Source organism: Amia ocellicauda, chromosome 10, assembly GCF_036373705.1.
Source record: "Amia ocellicauda isolate fAmiCal2 chromosome 10, fAmiCal2.hap1, whole genome shotgun sequence".
Classification (NCBI taxonomy): Eukaryota; Metazoa; Chordata; class Actinopteri; order Amiiformes; family Amiidae; genus Amia; species Amia ocellicauda.
In genome coordinates this window covers 4,067,612-4,086,245 of record NC_089859.1, presented here as the reverse complement: position 1 = coordinate 4,086,245, position 18,634 = coordinate 4,067,612, and the positions used below count along the sequence as shown (strand labels likewise).

The following is an 18,634-nucleotide window of genomic DNA, read 5'->3' as shown; positions in this document are numbered from 1 at the left end:
CAAAATCCTGTGTAATACTTTTCTGCAAAGCTTTCTTATTTGTCAAAGCTAAACTATCACTACACTACAAAATAGCCAGAAGGAAATGTGAGCAATTTGAGAACATGGCTTAAAAACATAATGATGCTTTCATAGCATGAGGATATTTATTTTATTGATGTTGTACCCTATTTCATGTTTAGATGACCTTTGTTTGATGTGGTTTTATAATGGCATTTACATTTTCTAGCATGTTATATTGCTGTTATTAAGAGGAACACAAATCAGGGAGCTCAGAGAGCCACGCAGTCCCTCAAAATCACAGCAAGGACAACAACAGTAACACAACTGTTGTAATTCAGACTTAAAGCACAAGATTTAGCACAACTAAAACTCACATGCAGACAATAATACTGTGTTTGTTTTTCATTGAAAAAAATGGTTAGGGTTTTAATTAAATTAATTAATTAGTAGTTACTTGTAATAAGTAGCATAGCATCAGGAAAATCTTGCAGTAAAACAAAGACAGGCATTATCTGGTTATGTTTCAACTCACTGAATTCCTCAAAGACAGGCTTGTTTACTGTCTGCACCTATGTGATGCACGTTACAGTAATTTGCTTTTTGTTTCTTCTGCTTGAAGCAACAATGTATTTTGAAATATTTAGGCCTAAGCAATTTAGAAAACACTAAATACAGACTAGTACATCTGCCATAATTAAACTGCCCATGTAGAAAGTAAATATGGGCTACAAGAACAGGGAGGGAGGCCTTTGAATGAATTGTGGATTATACCTAAACACATTTCCAATAGCAGCAGGGTATTTTACAATGTTTTACTGAATTGATTTTCCCTATCTTAAAAAAACAGAAAAGCAAAACTCTTCTGTTAACAAATTGTGTGTGAGTTCCTTGTGAACATTTTAATTACTTGAAGCATTGTCTGTAATACTAATGATTGAAACGGATGCACGAATAAATTAGTGTCAGTATCCATGAACATCACGTCGCTCTTTTAACCTACATGCTTAAACAATTACGTAGTTAATTGTTTTATTGAGATGATGCAAACATTAAAAAATATGCGTCAGTCACAGTGGAGTTGCATCTGTGCAAGAACAAGCCATCAGAGATGATCAACGCTCTAGTGGACGGAGGATTAAACGAGAGGAGCAAAGCCCACAAAACCCCACTTAAAAGAGTTTATGAAACACTGTCAAGACGATAGAGGACGACAAAGTGCTTCAATACACCAAGAAAGACTTTAACACATCATCTATTATTATTGTTTTATTTTTTTCAATTACATCTATCATACATAAGAACATAAGTAAGTTTACAAACGAGAGGAGGCCTTTCGCTTCCACCACACCGCTGGGGAGTTTGTTCAGATTGTGAAGAAGTGTCTCCTGTTTTCTGTCTTGAATGCCTTGAAGCCCAATTTCCATTTGTGTCCCCGGGTGCGTGTGTCCCTGCTGATCTGGAAAAGCTCCTCTGGTTTGATGTGGTCGATGCCTTTCATGATTTTGAAGACTTGAATCAAGTCCCCACGTAGTCTTCTCTGTTCCAGGGTGAAAAGGTTCAGTTTCCTAGCCTCAGTGCTGCTGGGAAAGTTCATTGGTCTTGTTTCCAAATCCAAGGAGACCTAATGCCCTCACTTGATAATAACAACGTTAGAGTTACAGACCTTAGGAAAAATGTGCTGAAGGCAGCAAAACATAGTGGTGTCCCCAGAGACAGAATTAACATTTCCAATAAATCCCGAGGCTGAGAGGGCTGTCCTAACCACTGTCTCCTGTCATTGAGGAATTACTCACCACAGTGCGACCAAAACATTCGCCTGACCAGCTGAATTCACAGTGCTTTTTATTCTTCACTGAGAACAAAGAGTTTTCAGGATATACTCAGACAAAACCACTCAAAGATTGTCATGATGACCATGCAGGACAGAAATTGATTAATATTCAAGACTACACAATATGGTTTCAGTTTAGCCCTTGAATGTATATTTCCTGGAGGCCATGCGCCTGGATGAAGGAGAGCAGGAGGCTGGTCTTCCTGATGAGAATGTAAACCCAGGAAGACCCGGGCCAAGCCCTTGCACCCCCAAAGCAGCGGGTTTGTGGAGAGAGGTTCAATAGGACTCTCGGCACCCAACTGGCCACTCTGGTGCTGAGTAACCAATGGGACTTCTAGCACTGTGGGCTTACAAGACGGTCCATAGGAGACATGCTGGCCTCTCTGATGTCTGGGAGGGAGTTCCCGTGGACCTGGTGTCTGGGTCACTGCCCTGTGCAGCCCCTCACCTCAATTATTTATCTGTGTTGTTTGCAATTCAGAAAACATGTGAAACGATCATTTTAGGGACACACGCACCCGGGGACACAAATGGAAATTGGGCTTCAAGGCATTCAAGACAGAAAACAGGAGACACTTCTTCACATAGAGAGGCGTCACAATCTGAACAAACTCCCCAGCGATGTGGCTGAAGAGACAATTTGGGAACATTCAAAAACAGACTGTATAGGATCCTTGATCACTTTGTTATTAATGGACACCAAACGAGCACGATGGGGTGAATGACCTCCTCTCGATTGGACACTTTCTTATGTTCTTATCAGACAAATTATATAAAATCCTTGTTTCGAGGCACTGTTAAAAATCAATGCAAATTTTAAAAAAATGCTCCATCGTTTTGCTAGTGAAGGGCTTTATAATATCTACTGCTGAATTGAAGCCAAAATTAAATGAATTCATATCAATCAGTTTCTCACTAATCCTTCATCTACCTTTGAGGACAGCAGCCCCAATTATGTCTGCTCCTAAAACTCTAGTCATCCAACAAACATGCTCTGTATTTAAGGTCTGTATTTATGCTGAAAACATAATAAAGAAGTGCCTTTGGCCTTAAAAATAAGCTTTAATCGTGTTAAGTGATATATTTGTTTAAAAATTACCCCCCCCCTCCATATATATAATATGATATAAAAGTCACAGCCGGACAGAGATACTTTACTATTTTAAAACAAACTCTTAATAACATTTTAATTTCCAAAGAGGTTATTATTCTTGCAGTTGTAAATGATCATCCCATGACGTGCCTGCGCCTCGAGTCTGCTGTTAATGTTCTGGATGATCAAATAAGTCATAACATAAATCAAAGTAATAGCTTTAAAATAGTATGTAAAAGTGAATTCATTACTGCAAACAACTGCCGCAGTGTACTAAGGTTTTAAAGTCTCCATCAGGGAGAGGGGATGAAAGTGGTGAAGGGTAATTATTATTGTACTGTAGAAATTAATAAACATAACGAATCTTGTACAGAGCTTTTGCTGTCTTAAAATCGTGGCTTGTAAATGATCCACGCGCCCCATTTATTATCAATCTGAGCACTTTAGTTTCTCTCTTGCCTGACTTCCACTTCCATTTCAAGGAAGTTGTTTTAATTCCCATATGATTCTCATGATAAGCACAATTCTCTTTAGAAATCGTTCCATTATTGTTTATTGTTTTGCTCGTTTGTTTAAATACAGCTCAAGTATTCTCACCAGAATTTCGACAGCTTTAAGGAAAAAAAAAACACAATTTCACAAATAGAAATTACACTCGATCCTTAAGAACTTAAGAAAGTGTTCAATCGAGAGGAGGCCATTCACCCCATCGTGCTCGTTTGGTGTCCATTAATGACTAAGTGATCCAAGGATCCTATCCAGTCTGTTTTTGAATGTTCCCAAATTGTCTCTTCAGCCACATCGCTGGGGAGTTTGTTCAGATTGTGACGCCTCTCTGTGTGAAGAAGTGTCTCCTGTTTTCCATCTTGAATGCCTTGAATCCCAATTTCCATTTGTGTCCCACGGTGCGTGTGTCCCTGCTAATCTGGAAAAGCTCCTCTGGTTTGATGTGGTCGATGCACTTCATGATTTTGAAGACTTGGATCAAGTCCCCACGTAGTCTCCTCTGTTCCAGGGTGAAAAGGTTCAGTTCCTCAGTCTCTCAGTAGGACATTCCCTTCAGACCTGGAATAAGTCTGGTTGCTCTCCTCTGAACTGCCTCTAGAGCAGCGATATCTTTCTTGAAGTGTGCAGCCCAGATGAGGTCTAACTAGTGCATTAGCTCATCCGGAATACTGTGTACAGCACTGGGCTCCACACTTCAAGAAAGATATCGCTGCTCTAAAGGCAGTTCAGAGGAGAGCAACCAGACTTGCCCTTGTTCTAAATGCCTTCTAACATAGAGTTGTAAGGTTTGATTTTACAGTTTAATCCTAACCAAGAGCTCAACCTAAAGCCTGCCAATCACACCGGTGAGTGAAGTCTGAACTAATTAAAACATTTGCCGATCAATGAAGTTAGTCCCACTGGACTTGCTGAAAACAACTTCAGATTTGAACCAAAACACATGCAGAGCAATATGAATCAGAAGAGTAGAATACTGGCTGTAATGAAAGGCATTAATCAAATCCGTTTACATAACAGGGATGATAGAGTTATGTAATGGCTTTTGGGAAACTTTCATTTTAATTATTATTAGATGTATCTGTATCAATTCCTCTTTCCTACAGGCATATTTTACAGGTACTTTAAGGAGAGGGTTTTAAAGACAAACACACCTTATCCTGATGACACAGGGCAAAGAAAGAACAGCTGAGAACTCAACAAAATTAACATAAAAATAATTAACTGCAGCAGGTGACCTGACTCAAGAATACAGTGAGAATGTATCTTCACAGACTGTTATAGTTCATGGATCACCAGTCCTTGTCAAAACACAGCATGTCCCTCTTAATAAACCCCCTTACCCCTCGCTCAACACTGTGGTGTGAAAAGAGGTGAACCGATGAATGGCTCTCTGGAGCGGCCAGGGACTCAAGCTTCAGTCTCGCAGTTCCTCCAATCAGGGCACTTCTAACATGATACCAATCTGAGAGCCACGCTCCACCAATATGAACAATGTCTGGGCCCTATCCACATACAGACGTGCTCAAATTTGTTGGTACCCCTCCACAAAAAACGAAGAATGCATAATTTCCTCTGAAATAACTTGAAACTGACAAAAGTAATTGGCATCCACCATTGTTTATTCCGTATTTAATAGAAATCAGACTTTGCTTTTGATTTTGTTTTTCAACACAATATTGTAAATGATAAAACAAATGAAAATGGCATGGACAAAAATGATGGGATCCTCAACCTAATATTTTGTTGCACAACCTTTAGAGGCAATCACTGCAATCAAACGTTTTCGGTAGCTCTCAATGAGACTTCTGCACCCGTTCACAGGTAGTCTGGCCCACTCTTCCTGAGCAAACTGCTCCAGCTGTCTCAGGTTTGATGGGTGGCTTCTCCAGACTGCAAGTTTCAGCTCTTTCCATAGATGTTCGATAGGATTCAGATCAGGATTCATAGAAGGCCACTTCAGAACAGTCCGATGTTTTGTTTTTATCCATTCTTGGGTGCGTTTAGCTGTGTGTTTTGGGTCATTATCCTGTTGGAGGATCCATGACCTGCAACTGAGACAGCTTTCTGACACTGGGCAGTAAATTTCGCTCCAGAATGCCTTGATAGTCTTGAGATTTAATTGTGCCCTGCACAGATTCAAGGCATCCTGTGCCAGGTGCAGCAAAGCAGCCCCAAAACATAACCGAGCTCCTCCATGTTTCACTGTAGGTATGGTGTTCTTTTCTTTGAAAGCTTAATTTTTCCGTATGCCAACATACGTGATGTGACTTGCCAAAAAGATCCAGTTTTGACTCATCTGTCCAAAGGACATTCTCCCAGAAGGATTGTGGCTTGCCAATATGCATTTTAGCAAATTCCAGTATGGCTCTTTTAGGTTTTTCTTTCAAAAGTGAAGTCCTCCTGGATCTTTTTCCATGGAGGCCACTTTCACTCAAATAGAGACGGATGGCAAGATCAGAAACTGATGTATCTTCACCTTGGAGTTCAGCTTGTATCTCTTTAGCAGTTATCCTTGTTTCTTTTTCTGCGATTCGCACTATCCTTCTGCTCAATCTGGGGTCGATGTTCCTCTTGTGGCCGCGCCCAGGGAGGTTGGCTACAGTTCCATGGACCTTGAACTTTTTAATAATATTTGCAACTGTTGTCACAGGAGCATCAAGCTGGTTGGAGATGGTCTTGTAGCCTTTACCTTTACCATGCTTGTCTATTATTTTCTTTCTGATCTCCTCCTCCTCAGACAACTCTCTCCTTTGCTTTCTCTGGTCCATGTTCAGTGTGATGCACACAATGATACCAAACAGCACAGTGACTACTTTCCTCCATTTAAATAGGCTGAATGACTGATTACAAGATTGGAGACGTGTAATACTAATGAAATAAACTAATTAGTTTGGAATATCACTATAACTTCTTTTTGAAGGGGTACCAACAAATGTGCCCAGGCCATTTTAGAATATCTTTGTAGAATGAGCAATAATTGATCTCTTTTCACAGCTTCTTTGCTTTATTCTATGACATACCAAAGGCATGCAAATATACATGATGCAGTAGCTTTTAATTTAATCACTATTCAGGAGGAATGAAGCATTATTTCAATGAGCTGTAAGGGTACCAACAAATTTGAGCATGTCTGTAAATGTACGTATATGATAACTGCAACACGGGTGACTCAAACCACAACTATTAATATTTCCCCATTGCTACGAACATGCAAATAAAAATAAACCCTTTTTTCTGCACTTTTTCTGTTTTTTCTTTCACTATTTTGCACACGTAATTCTTCAAGAAATAAATAGACTATTAAACACACATGGTTATCTTCTTTGATGAGGCCAGCAGTATTTGTTTATCTCAGATATATCCCTTTGTTTCAGGTATTTTATGAAACAAAAAACATCTACCAGTTCATTTTATGAAATACTTATTAAAACAAAGTTTTGCAGAATACATAATTAGTTTGTTTTCTATAATAACTAGCCACCTTCTGGCCCTAACAGAGTATAATAATAATTTCAATAATTTAGAGCGATTATGTGTCACAGGCGTGGAGAGCACTCACTGAGCCTGGCTTTGATAAATGTTTAAAAACTACTTCCACTAACAGTGCAAAGCAACGGGAACGGGAAAAGGCTTTATCTTGTCCCCTCTGGGGTTTTTAAATGTCTAAATGTTTTTTATTTTAAAGGGTCTTTGTGTTGAGGTGAGCTGTGTGTTCAGATCTAAACCTGCAATCTACGCTACAACGATATTTCAGACGTGGGAGGAGCTCTGTTGACAGCTGATAGTTCTTAAGAGCCCCTTTCACTGTAAAAGCCTCATCAAAAACCAAGTAGGGTTACGAAAATGTCAAGCGAACTATTATAACAATAAGATTAATAACAGGCTTCATTTAAAAAGGGAATTATAATTACTCTCTCTGACTCTCATGCTCAGCCAGCCCAGCAATCAGTAAAAGACAGCTGCATTTCATCCGCACCACACCACCCTCTCGACACCGCGCTCTGATCTGCATCACCCTGAGTGACTGATCCGCCCCCGGCAGGCCGGCCTCTCCACGCGGAGGGTTGAGTGTTTTACCGTGTCTCGGGGGGCAGTGTCGGTGTAAAAGGACCTCGGTGAGCCGCGCTGCTGTAACTGTGGCTCATTTCCCAGCGTCTCTTCCTTGTGCCACACTGTGCACAGAGCCACGGCCTCATCGCTCCTCTTTCATCAGCCTGTCTCCTTCATTTCTGGAGCTGCTGTTTCATTCAGTGTCAAACCTGTTCTGTTCCACTGTTAAAAAGAAAATGAAATAAACTATTATTTTACTGTGTTGTTATATTGGTAACACTTTAGTTTGGGTATCCATTATAAATTACTATAAATAATCTATCCACATGTTATTAACTATGTTATACAATGTTATATGACGTTATAATATATTATAAACACATTATAAAATAGTTTGGCTATAACATGCTAAAATATATTCAATGACATACTTTATAACATGTATTAAAACATATAATTAACATGCCATAATCAATCTATTATCATAAGCTGCCATTTCACTTATTAGCTGCTGTAAAACACCATTTAAATACATATACTATAAGAACACTACTTATATGTATATTATAACACAAATAGCAGGTAAGTTTATATGTTTATATTATTATCATGTTTCTACACATATGGAAGATATGGACATCATCATTCATTGGGATATGTAATATTTTCATGATCATTGGTGGAATTAATGAATCAATGTACTCTGGAATACTGTGTGGGGACTTGACTCAAGTCTTCAAAATCATGAAAGGCATCGACCACATCAAACCAGAGGAGCTTTTCCAGATCAGCAGGGACACACGCACCCGGGGACACAAATGGAAATGGGGCTTCAAGGCATTCAAGACAGAAAACAGGAGACACTTCTTCACACAGAGAGGCGTCACAATCTGAACAAACTCCCCAGCGATGTGGCTGAAGAGACAATTTGGGAACATTCAAAAACAGATTGGATAGGATCCTTGATCACTTAGTTATTAATGGACACCAAACGAGCACGATGGGGCGAATGGGCTCCTCTCGACTGGACACTCTCTTATGTTCTTGTTTCTAATGTATAAATTATACTTTTAAATGTACCTCATATTTGTGCTATAACATATATAGGTAGTGTTATATATATATATATATATATATATATATATATATATATATAATTATATTCAGTATGAGATCCTCTGGCCCCAGGGATGATGTCTGCAGTCTGTTCTTTGCTTCTGGTCTCACCTGCGCTGTTGGTGGCATGTGCGGTTTGTCAGTTTCTGTTCTGAAGGCTGTGAACGTGTTATAATTTCTGACATTGCTTTGGTGCAGCAGAATTTGGACCCACAGCATTGGAAGAACAGGCAGGTTGTAGATTTTGGTTTCCAGACATACCCCTCTTGTTCTAAACCCCCTCAGTGGTGGACAGTAGGGTTTATGTAATGGCTTTGATCCTCATAAGTATAAAAAGACTCTGTGAATCGTAGCCTAGTTACATTACGCATGCATATTTGGAGACATTCTTCTCTATTAGTCGTAGCGTTTGGCTCCCTGCCTCTTCATCAGGTCTTAGAAAGCTGTCAGAAGCACCAAGAAATGAGACCATTGCACACTTTTTAAATAATCTCACTGCACTGAAAACTTTTCAGAATAAAGAGGGGAAATGCAGGGTAGGCAGTTAAACTTCCCATCAGAATAAAAAGTGATTAGGCTCCAAATGAATGAATGAATAATTTAATATATATTCAGGTGATTGGATACAGGGAAGTTGTATTTAGAAAGTATTATCAGAGGTCTCACAACCAAACACACAAGGCTAAAGATCGATTAGCCGGATGTGCAGGAGCTGCCTATGAAAGAAAATGAAGAAGCTGGTTCTTGCTTACACCTCCCACACTTGCATAATTGCTTTAACCTGCATTTTCAATTAGCTCCAGTCTCTACTTTGCATAACATCACCCTCATGCTTTATTTATTACGTAGTTAAATGGATGCGTTTAATGCGACTCCTGAAATAATTAAATTTAGTGAAAACGGCACTGAACACGAAACAGCCCATTTCTGCAGGATTATAGTTACTGTACATCTATACAGACTAATCAGTTATTTGTTTTATTAAATACAAAAATGCAGTAAAATATTAATGGATTAGCAGATTGTATTCATGAAATCATTCATCTTAATAAATTACTAATAAACATAATCTTACATTTTCACTTTCGAAAACTCCAAGTTTAATCAAACTGGATAAAGCAGTTTCTGGATTAACGTTTTTCCTTACATGCTCTGTTTCAAAATAATGTTGCATTTAAAATCATGACTTATTACAGTTAAAACTGATCTCTACACAACCATTTTCAGTGCGATGAGACCGAGCACACACTCATTGTATATCTGTATGTATGAGTGAGGTATCCTGTCCACACAGACACTGCCCACAAGAGAAGATTCTGTCCGCAGCAGCATGCTGGATTTCTTTGCATTTCAAACATGGAACCAGCTGTTAGCAATCGGTGGAAAGCTATAAACCTGCTAGACATCGGAGCTCTGTTTCCAATCGGGCTCCTGCCTGGATCAGAGCCAGTGTCTGAAGTCACGGCTAAATCAGTAATAATAGTACGAGAGAGTGAACTATTGCATGCCTTAATTGCCACAGCTTCAGATAACCGGCGTCTGGATAAGGGCGTCTGCCAAGAAATAAAAATAAAAATAATAATAATAATAATAATAATAATAATAATAATAATAATAATAATAATAATAATAACCGGAGAGCAACAAAACTTCACACTTCAAACAGCAGGCCCGCCGCAGCTCATAGCCGAACTGGAAACAGCAGGCGGAATCCGGGCAACAAATATCTTCATGTGAATTAATACATTAATTCCCATATAAGCTATTTCCTGAGGTCTGAATTTCAGTGAACAGTTATCCATGGCTGTCTTCACATCCTTACATTTGAAAGTCTTACAGTGAGTTCTGCAGGCTCAAGTTGTGACAGATAGAGAAGACTTTTGGACACCAGTGATTTAGTAAACATCTGTCCTGTAAAGCACATCGACCTGTGGATGAACTAATGCAAAGAGTAATGGTCTATTTCTTCAGTTTAACTACGATTGTTGATCACACCCATTATTACATGTTGTGAAATCAGTGGATCTTTCTCCATATATCGCAGTATTTTTTTTATTTATTATGAATGGTAAATTAATATAGCAACCATTACAGCAGTATATTAAACATATATTAACAGGTTCTTGAATACGTATTTGTATAATAATATGAAATATATCAGTTCTTCTGTATAGGAGGATTTACAAAATGAAAAGCTAACCTTTGTGGCAAAATATGTTATTTATTGACAATTAGTTATTAGTCCTTTCTTTCTTTCTTTCTTTCTTTCTTTCTTTCTTTCTTTCTTTCTTTCTTTCTTTCTTTTATTGATGTTGTATGCTAGCTTGAAACTGGGTTGCCTTTGAAACAACCAACAACAAACAACACTTTCAAAATGATGAAAAGAGGGCACAACATATTTAGATTAATATTATTTTAAGTAAGCAGGAAAACAATGCATCTATTCCCACATATGTATCACAGTATCATGTTTTACTCAATATACTGAGGCAGCAGTAGTCCATATAATATTAGTTTAATGATATCCCTAAACAGTCACCAACATTTCACCTTCATTCTCCTGCAGGAATCGCTGTGATGGATGAATCACACATTGCTGAAGCAGCAATATACAATATTTTCTGACATATTTCTTTCAGATTTAAAGCATTGTGGACCCTCAGGGTTTCTGCTCTAAACTCAATGTACGATTTTATATCAATGGTCCCACACATGTCTTAAGGATGATATCAAGTTTATAATTTTGCACCAGATTATATTTTTCAGACGTAGACCCGGAGAGATTTGCCTTTCAGATAATATATTCCTTTTTCTTGTAAGCAAGCCTATTGGATTATCTACAATTGAATGTGCTATCTTTCAAAGACACGCTTGCCTGACTGAGTTACCTTTTGTTATTCCCCTGATGTCTTATTTCAAAGGGGATGTTATGAATTTCATTCAGTGCTTTTGTCTTTATGTAACATTTGACAATTGTTTTCAATTTCTTTCACCGTAAAGTCGGGCAATAAAGGTAAACTGGAAATTAAATTGATTTAAACCCAGCAGATTATTTTTAGATGTGTCAGAATAGAAAAAATACATGAATGGATTATAAATATCGATTACTGTTGTTTTTGTATTTATTATTTTTTATGCTTATAGCACAATAACATCTGGACAAATGTTAATGGTTTGTGACACTCCACAAATGATGGTCTACTTTCTACATGGAGATGAAAGCGGTTTTGCACAATGAAAATCGACAATTTCGCTTGTTCCTGCACTGCCACCTGTATTGTGTATCTGTGTTAACTTTAATGACTTCTTGTTAGAGCCAGACTGATCTTTCACACATAGTTTTTATACAACCAGGAACTCATTATCTTTGCTAAATGTAGGTGTATTATGCTTTATGACAATTAATTTCCTGTAACTCTGTAAGCCTATGATGTCTATATTTGGTATAGTAGTTTTATACAATTCAAGCACAGCTTTTTAAGACAAATACGAGCTCAATAGCAACATCTGGCCCTAAAGTCCTCCATGCTATGAAAAAAAAAAAAAAAAAGCTCAATAAAGTTATCAAATGCATTAACGACTTAAGTCTTGGGCCTCAATTTGAAGAGAAGAAACTGAATTCTGAATCAAGTACATATTAGGCTGGTTCGAGGCATGTACTCTATCTAGACATAGCTACTGATTTCAGCAGTGGAATACAGTCATTTCCAATCCCCTCTATAAACCTCTCGAGATCATACTTATAGTCTTGATTTCACAATTAAATTCACAGTCCCATGGGTTCTCCGACCACTTCTATGCAGATGATGCCCAGATCTTTCTTTTCCCTTTTCTGACCCTCCCATCCCCTCTCTTGTCTATGCTCTCTCCACATGGATGCACGTGAATCATCTCAAGCTTAACCTTTCCGAATCCGACCTCTTCTTTCCCTCCTCCTCTTCACCTCCTTCTGATCTCTCCATTTCAATCCCACAGGAGTCTAAAACACTCTCCCCCACTTCTTCTGATGAGGATCTTGGAGTGACCCTTGACCCCGCTATGTCCTGCTCCCAGCACATCTCCACTCTGACACACACCTGTCCATTCTTCCTGAGCAACGTACAGTGGATCCGACCCTTCCTCACCGACTCAGCTGCTCGTCCAGTCCCTGGTCCTCTTCTGCCTGGACTACTGCTATTCCCTCCTAGCCGGCCTGCTTGAAACTGCTAACAAGAAGAAACAGAAAAATAAATGAGTCGATCCACGCAAGCGCATATATGAGATCCCAGCTGCATTACCAGTTGGAGTTTGGAGTTTGAAGAATCCCCTTTTAATTGCTCTAAGACTACTGTAGAGTAGATTGAATCAAACAGTCTTTATTCAAGCCGCTTGGAGAAAAGTAATACACACAGACACGCAGGTCTCTGTCCTTACTTCCCTTGAATCATAGAGCTTACTTGATGTTATATACATCTTGCGATATCCTGGACAGGGTGAGTTTGAACCAATAAGGGGGAGACAACTCCCTATCTTATGATATCCTCACTATCTTCCTGATTAAGCTTAAACACAATATTTTCTATTTTATGCCCAAATATGGAGACATATGTGACCATTTCGTTATTTATATTCCACACGTATCTAACGCATGTCTAGATTGGCAAAGGGGAGTCGTGTGCCCACTTCCCCATCTTCTTGTGGTTTTACTAGTGGTTTTATATATATAATTAAAGTGAGAAATAAAGTAATAAAAACAAACGTGTTGGTGTTTTTTTAATTAATATACGGTCTATATATTTACTGAAAACAACAAAGATGCAAAAACTAAAAATAAAAGTTTACGTATATATGTTGTGGAAGGTTCTTTCAAATATGTTCATGCATCTTTAGAAACTGTATTGATTTCCCTTTTCTTTATTTAAAAAAAAAAAAGTCAAGTAACCCGACATTTATTAGAGACCGGCTTTTGTTTACGTGATTATGCAAATCAACCCGGCAAGTATTGGAAGTTTTTAATGGACATAAAAAACTGAGTAATAAAATTAATACAATAGCAAGAACAACAACCACAAACACATAATACAAATCATAATACAGTGTACAGTGAAGCCCTTGGTTGCTGTTGATAATAATAAGTAGAAAAACACAGCTATCCAGGCAGACACACACACACACACACACACACCGGAAACAGACATGACATAATTATCTGATTTAAAAGATAAGAACATAAGAACATAAGAGAGTGTCCAGTTGAGAGGAGGCCATTCACCCCATCATGCTCGTTTGGTGTCCATTAATAACTAAGTGATCAAGGATCCTATCCAGTCTGTTTTTGAATGCTCCCAAATTGTCTCTTCAGCCACATCGCTGGGGAGTTTGTTCAGATTGTGACGCCTCTCTGTGTGAATAAGTGTCTCCTGTTTTCTGTCTTGAATGCCTTGAAGCCCAATTTCCATTTGTGTCCCCGGGTGCGTGTGTCCCTGCTGATCTGGAAAAGCTCTTCTGGTTTGATGTGGTCGATGCCTTTCATGATATTGAAGACTTCAATAAAGTCCCCACCAGATAACCTGATTTCTGTCAATAGAAGAGCTGTGCTCAGATTGATATTCAGTTTATATACATTCATTATTAAACATCCTGTGCTGCATCCTGAGCTCTCCCTGTACATTTGAGTTTTCTTTTTAAAAAGCCTCACAAATGTCACAAGACTAGAGGTATTGCTGCTGTGTGGGAAAGAAACTGTGTAAATGGTATGTAATTAACATCAGCATATCATTAACAGCCAATTTGTCTTGTATGCAATGTATGTGTTGCATATTGAATGAAAATATGGTATGTTTGAGCTATATTACTACATCTATGCCTTTATGTTTAAGACATATACTTATTTCACCCATCAGGGAAATAAAGAGCAACCGATAAACAACAACTACAAAAGTGCAGTGAGATATATATTTATGGCTTACATACTTGGGATATGTACGGATTTGTTTTTTTCCTCTATGTGGTGGAACATTTAGGCTGAATTAATCAGACCCTCAACCAGGAATATCAGCCAGTGTTTTCAGAGCCCTACGGAGAGATATAAATCAGTGGTCAACAGACTTTATCTCATCTTCACTCATATTCTTGCAATTGCTTTTATATACCAATGGTGTACGAATGAAAAATGCTTTTGTTATTATATATTTAGAAGAGACTTACTTATTTTTACACTTTGCTCTGTAATGTGACATGCAACCTTTTCTAAATCAATATATCTCAGGCACCTCAAGTGACCCTGGATCTGCAGGTCTGACCCTCATTTATTTTGCCACAGAGCAACAGGCACAATTGGCACATTTAGGAGGAATAGAAGGTGACTTAACTCCCACTGCAGCCGATGATCCCTTCTTCTGAGAAAAGGAGTCTGATACCATAGTTATTCTGAGTAGGAAGTGCATTGATAGTGCTTAGTGGATCAAATAAATGCAGTTCATCAGTATTTGTCTGTGTGTCTGTGCGTGCGTGTCTGTGTGTGCGTGTGTGCGTGTGTGTGTGTGTGTGTGTGTGTGTGTGTGTGTGTGTGTGTGTGTGTAGATGTTGTTCTGAAGGTGACGGGCTGAAGTGCTGAAGCTCCCCTATTTGCCATTTCCACATGATCTCTCATGTGTCGATGTTCGAAATGCCGAGTGGATCAGGTGTCTGCTGGTAATCAACCCCGGCATGGAAAACATTCCACTTGCAAGGGTGAAGATATAAAACCATCCAGCCAATGGAAAAAGGCCATCTCTGTCCAGGCTCTTCGCATTGCCCTGGTCCTGCAGACTGCTTTGGCACTCTCTCTTATTGATACACAATCTCCACGCTGTGTTGTTAATTGTCATCTCCTAAAGGGTGTTTTGGGGGAAAACCACCATCATGAGTCATGAAGGGCTTGTGACCTGAATTTATTATGGGGCACCGCGGGGATAAATTATGTTTACGGGTTTTGAATGGGTAGACACAGGTGAATTATAGCACTGATAATCAATGATTGATGATTGATGATTGAAAGGGCAGTTAAAGCGTTGATCTGGTCAAGACAAGCCTGCCCTTTTGATGTATTCCTGAAACGCACAATGTGCCCTTGACTCCTTGGTCCTCAGACATTACACAACATATGGATGATGAAAGACAGTCACTAAAATCAAATCAAAAGGTGCAAGTTACTCATTGAAAGCATCACCTTGTGCCACTCTTCAATTGCGTCTTGTCATATAAATCAATATCTGGCAGAGCTGTGTCTCAGCTGATGGGTTTTTCTTTGGCTGATATTTTTGGAAATCTTTCAAAATGTTTTGGGATGTGGGGAGAATGATAGGCGTTCTGTGCTTCATAATATAAATTAGCGTGATACTCAAAAAATCCCTCTCATCTCTCATGCGTCTGCCTAAACACAGAGAAATGTGAAACCCCGTGACCTAGGGGCTGTCCAGATGACGTGATAGAATTGTGTTTTATTATGTGTTGACTAAGCCAATTGAATGTGATAATGTATATAATTGAAATATTTGATCTAGTCTGAGTCCTTTGTTGTGCTGACAGAGTTTTGTATTAATCTTGGGCTTATTTGAAAAATAAAAGAAGATAAAAGGTCAGCAGAATTAAACTTAATAGGTTATTTTAGCCCTTCCCTGTAGGTCTATGGCAGGATTTCTGCTCCAGTGTGTGGGTGGTGCTCCAGGATCAGTGAAATCAAGAGAGATGTGTTGCACCTTGTTTTTTCTTCTGAGGCAATTCCTGTAACCAATAAGAAGCACAAGAGCAAAGAAAGTTCCCAACCGCTTCCAAATAATATAACTTACTGTGAGATTAGAAATACATGAATGCTGATAATGTGCAAACATGTGCTGTTGCTTCCCAGATGGGTGGGAGACTCTCAGGGTTGATATCTTCTTCCTGGAGTGAAAAGTCTGAATCTTCACCCTCTGATTAATGTAAGACCCTGCAGGACATTTTGATTAATCTCGCCATGAAAGCTTCTGTGATTAGATTTTAAAGAGAGGAACATGACAACAAAAATTAGCTTCAATCAGAGAGTTGACTGTAAATGGCATGGCATGGCCCCAGGCGTCCGTCGTGACTTCCTCAGACCCTGGGAGAGGGGAATTATGTGAGGGACAAATGACTGGCTCTTCTCCTCGCTACAACAAAGGCAACAGGCTGAGGAGAGGCAGGGAGGAGCGCCGGCACGGGTGAGAGAGTGAGTGAGAATGAGAGAGGAGCACAGAGGGGTTAAGACTGTTAACGGATTGTTTATATGGTTATTGACATCGGACTTGGATGATGGACTTGATTTTGTTCAATTGACTGCCATAGTGTTTTGTCATGTTAGTAGATACATTGATAGACAGATAGATGAATAGATCATTGGGGATTTCACAGTACAGAATGATTTGTTGCTATCAAATGCTTGATTTAATTTCAGTCGGGCAGTATTTGATTTCACATTGCAAGGTCACACCACAGAAAGCACAGCTAGAGCATCATAGGCCGGACAAATGCAGCGTCCCACCTCCCATGGGCTCACAGGTGCCCAGAGACCACAGGGTTTGCTGTTGTGATTAACTTCAGTCCCTTCCAGCCCTGGCACATACTGCCAACTGCACACCAGCCAGTGGGCATCCTGCTCACAGTCCATTGGAGCAAAACAAGATCTGAATTGGCTTTGAACTTGGATTACAGGGCACCTGTGCATTTACTGCGGGCGATACACAATCTGAACAATCTCATTAGCATGTTCTCCCACTCCTTTTGTACGTTCTGATACAGTAAGGAAAGACGGTCCTGCCTGAGATGCCTGGTAAATTATGTTGTGTTGCACAGCATGAGAAATGGCAGCAATTTCAGCTTTTAACTTCCCTCAAAGACCATTAGGATTAGCTGCTTTCCTGACACAAAGAACACTTTCATCCTAAATTAATACTTTCATTAAAGTTAGCATCCACCAATATTCACTCCAGAGATCTGGGTACAATTATAATCACAATAATCATTTAAAGAAAAGATGAGTAGAAATAAAGCATATCAACCTTTAGAGCAGAAGAGAAAGGGACCTCAAATGTGTTTCTGTCAACACTGGACAATTAGCTGAAATTCATAAGGTTTCAATCAAGTTTGCCATTTCTGATTGTGTGCACAAGCATCCCCTCCACAGATTTGTAGAAGTGAATATAATGTAATCCAACATATATCTCCTATTTGTAGCACCTGCAACCCCTGGGATGTCATTAAAGTACTCAGGTGAGGAGTGTTTTGGAGAGCAGCCAGCTGAATGAAAATCAATTCATGTATACATTACAAACACACAACACACACAGAAAACCAGAGACTGGCAAGAGGGAGCTGTTTCAAAACCTTTTCTTGTTATTCACTGACTTCTCATCCTCTCACCTGCGGAAGTGACATACTCACTGGTCACAAAGGGGCTTTATATTCTTCCAATCAGTCATTAAAACCAACTTTGATCTGAGGCAAGAGAGAGAGAGAGAGAGAGAGAGAGAGAGAGAAGAGAATTTCCAGAGCAGAGCAAAAAATAACAAGATGTGTAAATATATACATAAAAAACTGAAAGTGATTATATTATTCCTGCGCTGAAGATTTATGACATTTCCAGGTCGCCACTGATGTAATATTACCATTACTGCCTCTCAATTTTAAGGGATATTATAATTAGATGACATTTAAATTGTTAATTACTTTATTATTCACAAGATCAGTTTATGTTGTGTAGCTTCATTGACATCATAAGGTTTCTGATTGATTCCAATCAAGAGTTGGTAAGAAAAAAATCGTCTGCTAAGAATAATAATAAATTGAATTAGGAAATACAGATTATCCTTTTGTTATTCTGTTAATTAATTCGCTCGTTACATACTTGACTTTAATTAATTCGTAAAGTGGGTTGACTCTTTAAGGGGATGGCAAAGAATCTGCTGGCAGGTATCGGCACCAAAGCACCCATTGTATTACATATATGAACTTCAGGAAAGCATTTTATGTAGAAGCTGTGAAAGATTAATCAATGA

General features: G+C 38.9%; 1 long non-coding RNA gene across 1 annotated transcript; it reads right to left on the bottom strand.

The window, feature by feature from the left end:
• Positions 1-13,611: 13,611 nt before the first annotated feature.
• LOC136759594 (uncharacterized) lies at positions 13,612-18,295 on the bottom strand. Its single transcript, XR_010820059.1, has 3 exons — positions 16,412-18,295; positions 14,556-14,657; positions 13,612-14,159 (listed from the first exon to the last, which is right to left on the bottom strand). It is a non-coding gene; the product is annotated as an uncharacterized LOC136759594 (long non-coding RNA).
• Between the last annotated feature and the right edge of the window lie 339 nt (positions 18,296-18,634).